This window comes from Euprymna scolopes, chromosome 19 (genome assembly GCF_053919585.1).
Source record: "Euprymna scolopes isolate OS-2025 chromosome 19, ASM5391958v1, whole genome shotgun sequence".
Taxonomy (NCBI): Eukaryota; Metazoa; Mollusca; class Cephalopoda; order Sepiida; family Sepiolidae; genus Euprymna; species Euprymna scolopes.
The window spans coordinates 86,774,660-86,779,052 of record NC_136500.1 but is presented as its reverse complement, the minus strand read 5'-3'; positions in this window follow the sequence as shown (position 1 = coordinate 86,779,052).

Here is a 4,393-nt window from a genome sequence, read left to right as displayed (position 1 = left end):
AGTGACAAGAATAATTATAAAAAACAGTAGTGATAAAAATAAAAAAATATTAGTGGCAAGAATAAAAAAATATTAGTGACAAGAATAATAATAAAAAACAGTAGTGATAAGAATAAAAGAAATATATTAGTGATAAGAATAAAAAAATATTAGTGACATGAATAAAAAAAATATTAGTGACAAGAATAAAAAATATTAGTGACAAGAATAAAAAATAATAGTGACAAGAATAAAAAAATATTAGTGACAAGAATAATAATAAAAAACATTAGTGACAAGAATAGAAGAAATATATTAGTGATAAGAATAAACAAATATTAGTGACAAGAATAAAAAAAATATTAGTGACAAGAATAAAAAATATTAGTGACAAGAATAAAAAAATATTAGTGACAAGAATAAAAAAATATTAGTGACAAGAATAATAATAAAAAACATTAGTGACAAGAATAAAAGAAATATATTAGTGATAAGAATAAAAAAAATATTAGTGACAAGAATAAAAAAAATATTGGTGACGAGAATAAAAAATATTAGTGACAAGAATAAAAATAAAAAACATTAGTGACAAGAATAAAAAATATTAGTGACAAGAATAATAATAAAAAACATTAGTGACAACAATAAAAGAAATATATTAGTGATAAGAATAAAAAATATTAGTGACAAGAATAAAAAAATATTAGTGACAAGCACAAAAAAATATTAGTGACAAGAATAATAATAAAAAACATTAGTGACAAGAATACAAAATATTAGTGACAAGAATAAAAAAAATATTAGTGACAAGAATAAAAAAATATTAGTGACAAGAATAAAAAAATATTAGTGACAAGAATAAAAAAAAATATTAATGACAAGAATAAAAAAATATTAGTGACAAGAATAAAAAATATTAGTGACAAGAATAAAAAAATATTAGTGACAAGAATAAAAAAATATTAGTGACAAGAATAATAATAAAAAACATTAGTGACAAGAATAAAAAAATATTAGTGACAAGAATAATAATAAAAAACATTAGTGACAAGAATAAAAGAAATATATTAGTGATAAGAATAAAAAAATATTAGTGACAAGAATAAAAAATATTAGTGACAAGAATAATAATAAAAAATATTTGTGACAAGAATAAAAGAAATATATTAGTGATAAGAATAAAAAAATATTAGTGACAAGAATAAAAAAATATTAGTGACAAGAATAAAAAAAACATTAGTGGCAAGAATAAAAAATATTAGTGACAAGAATAATAATAAAAAACATTAGTGACAAGAATAAAAGAAATATATTAGTGATAAGAATAAAAACATATTAGTGACAAGAAAAAAAAATATTAGTGACAAGAATAAAAGAAATATATTAGTGACAAGAATAAAAAATATTAGTGACAAGAATAAAAAAATATTAGTGACAAGAATAAAACAATATTAGTGACAAGAATAATAATAAAAAACATTAGTGACAAGAATAAAAGAAATATATTAGTGATAAGAATAAAAAAAATATTAGTGACAAGAATAAAAAAAAATATTACTGACAAGAATAAAAAAATATTAGTGACAATAATAAAAAAATATTAGTGACAAGAATAAAACAATATTAGTGACAAGAATAATAATACAAAACATTAGTGACAAGAATAAAAGAAATATATTAGTGATAAGAATAAAAAAATATTAGTGACAAGAATAAAAGATATTAGTGATAAGAATAAAAAAATATTAGTGACAAGAATAAAAAAATATTAGTGACAAGAATAAAAAAAATATTAGTGACAAGAATAAAAGATATTAGTGATAAGAATAAAAAAATATTAGTGACAAGAATAAAAAAATATTTGTGACAATAATAAAAAAATATTAGTGACAAGAATAAAAGATATTAGTGACAAGAATAATAATACAAAACATTAGTGACAAGAATAAAAGAAATATATTAGTGATAAGACTAAAAAAATATAAGTGACAAGAATAAAAAAATATTAGTGACAAGAATAAAAAATATTAGTGACAAGAATAAAAAAATATTAGTGACAAGAATAAAAGATATTAGTGATAAGAATAAAAAAATATTAGTGACAAGAATAAAAAATATTAGTGACAAGAATAAAAAATATTAGTGACAAGAATAAAAAAATATTAGTGACAAGAATAAAAAATATTAGTGACAAGAATAATAATAAAAAACATTAGTGACAAGAATAAAAGAAATATATTAGTGATAAGAATAAAAAATATTAGTGACAAGATAAAAAAATTATTAGTGACAAGAATAAAAAATATAAGTGACAAGAATAAAAAAATATTAGTGACAAGAATAAAAAAAATATTAGTGACAAGAATAATAATAAAAAACATTAGTAACAAGAATAAAAGAAATATATTAGTGATAAAAATAAAAAAATATTATTGACAAGAATAAAAAAAATATTAGTGACAAGAATAATAATAAAAAACATTAGTGACAAGAATAAAAGTAATATATTAGTGATAAGAATAAAAAAATATAAGTGACAAGAATAAAAAAATATTAGTGACAAGAATAAAAAATATTAGTTACAAGAATAAAAAAATATTAGTGACAAGAATAAAAGATATTAGTGATAAGAATAAAAAAATATTAGTGACAAGAATAAAAAATATTAGTGACAAGAATAAAAAATATTAGTGACAAGAATAAAAAAATATTAGTGACAAGAATAAAAAATATTAGTGACAAGAATAATAATAAAAAACATTAGTGACAAGAATAAAAGAAATATATTAGTGATAAGAATAAAAAATATTAGTGACAAGAATAAAAAAAATATTAGTGACAAGAATAAAAAATATAAGTGACAAGAATAAAAAAATATTAGTGACAAGAATAAAAAAAATATTAGTGACAAGAATAATAATAAAAAACATTAGTAACAAGAATAAAAGAAATATATTAGTGATAAAAATAAAAAAATATTAGTGACAAGAATAAAAAAAATATTAGTGACAAGAATAATAATAAAAAACATTAGTTACAAGAATAAAAGAAATATATTAGTGATAAGAATAAAAAAATATTAGTGACAAGAATAAAAAAATATTGGTGACGAGAATAAAAAATATTAGTGACAAGAATAATAATAAAAAACATTAGTGACAAGAATAAAAAAATATTAGTGACAAGAATAATAATAAAAACCATTAGTGACAAGAATAAAAAAATATTAGTGACAAGAATAAAAGAAATATATTCGTGATAAGAATAATAATAAAAAACATTAGTGACAAGAATAAAAAATATTAGTGACAAGAATAATAATAAAAAACATTAGTGACAACAATAAAAGAAATATATTAGTGATAAGAATAAAAAAAATATTAGTGACAAGAATAAAAAAAATATTACTGACAAGAATAAAAAAATATTAGTGACAAGAATAAAAAAATATTAGTGACAAGAATAAAAAAATATTAGTGACAAGAATAATAATAAAAAACATTAGTGACAAGAATAAAAGAAATATATTAGTGATAAGAATAAAAAATATTAGTGACAAGAATAAAAAAAATATTAGTGACAAGAATAAAAAAATATTAGTGACAAGAATAAAAGAAATATATTAGTGATAAGAATAAAAAAATATTAGTGACAAGAATAAAAAAATATTAGTGACAAGAATAAAAAAATATTAGTGGCAAGAATAAAAAAATATTAGTGACAAGAATAATAATAAAAAACATTAGTGACAAGAATAAAAGAAATATATTAGTGATAAGAATAAAAAAATATTAGTGACAAGAATAAAAAAATATTAGTGACAAGAATAAAAAATATTAGTGACAAGAATAAAACAATATTAGTGACAAGAATAATAATAAAAAACATTAGTGACAAGAATAAAAGAAATATATTAGTGATAAGAATAAAAAAATATTAGTGACAAGAATAAAAAAAATATTACTGACAAGAATAAAAAAATATTAGTGACAAGAATAAAAAAATATTAGTGACAAGAATAAAAAAATATTAGTGACAAGAATAATAATAAAAAACATTAGTGACAAGAATAAAAGAAATATATTAGTGATAAGAATAAAAAATATTAGTGACAAGAATAAAAAATATTAGTGACAAGAATAAAAAAATATTAGTGACAAGAATAATAATAAAAAACATTAGTGACAAGAATAAAAGAAATATATTAGTGATAAGAATAAAAAATATTAGTGACAAGAATAAAAAAATATTAGTGATAAGAATAAAAAAATATTAGTGACAAGAATAAAAAAAATATTAGTGACAAGAATAAAAAATATTAGTGACAAGAAAAAAAAATATTAGTGACAAAATAAAAAAATATTAGTGACAAGAATAATAATAAAAAACATTAGGGACAAGAATAAAAGAAATA